Here is a 1,146-nt window from a genome sequence, read left to right on the forward strand (position 1 = left end):
ATTAAGTATTATTATGTTAGCTATAATTTTTTCATAAATGGGTTGAGGGAGTTCCCACATATTGCTCTTGAGTGGATATTGAATTTTCTCAAGTGCTTTTTTAGTATCAATTGATTTGATTGTATTTTTTCTTTACACTATTACATTGGATTAAGAATGGTTTTAGAATTTTGAAACATGTATATCTTCCCCTTGATCCCAAACTTGGTCTTAGTATGTATATATATATATATATATATATACACACACACCTCAGTTTATGTACAAAGATTAATTTATTGAGGATTTGTGTCTCTATGTTCATTTGGGATATTCAAGTTTTTTTTTTCTTTATCTTGACTTGGTATCGTGTCAATTCTGTTCGTATACAACAAACTGGGAAGTGAGTGGTTCTTCAGCTTTCTGCGAGAGATTTATAGAATTTGCATTCTTTTAAACAATGAATTCAGTTTTTAAAAATAATTATAGACCATACTCAGGTTGTTTCATTCCATATCTAACTCTACGTGCATAGTTCCTCAAGGTATTGTCTTAGTGTCTTTTATTATTTCCAAATCTCTATTGGTATCTCCTTTTTCATTCCTAAAATTGGTAGTTTTTTTTTCTTTTGAGACAGAGTCTTTGTTGCCCTCAGTAGTGCTGTGGCGTCATAGCTCACAGCAACCTCAAACTCTTGGGCTCAAAGGTTTCTCTTGCTTCAGGCTCCCAAGTAGCTGGGACCATAGGCCTAAGATTAGTAATTTCTCTCCCTTTCTTTTTTTTGGTCCGTTTTGCTAGAGCTTTATCAATTTTACTGCTGTTTTCAAAGAACTAGTTTTGCTTTTTGTTGATTTTTCTCTATTAATTTGTTTTCAGTTGCATTGATTTTTCTCTCTCCTGATTTATTACTTTCTTTCTGCTTGCTTTGGGTTTAGTTTGCTTTTTTCCCAGTTTTTTTTTTTTTGAGACAGAGCCTCAAGCTGTCCCCCAGGGTAGAGTGCAATGGCATCATAGCTCACAGCAACCTCCAACTCCTGGGCTCAAGCAATCTTCTTGCCTCAGTTTTTCTATTTTTAGTAGAGATGTGGTCTCACTTTTGCTTAGGCTGGTTTCGAACTCATGAGCTCAAGCAATCCACCTGCCTCAGCCTCCCATAGTGCTCCATCA

The sequence above is a fragment of the Otolemur garnettii genome, unplaced genomic scaffold, assembly GCF_000181295.1.
Source record: "Otolemur garnettii isolate 467f Iridium unplaced genomic scaffold, OtoGar3 scaffold00003, whole genome shotgun sequence".
Taxonomy (NCBI): domain Eukaryota; kingdom Metazoa; phylum Chordata; class Mammalia; order Primates; family Galagidae; genus Otolemur; species Otolemur garnettii.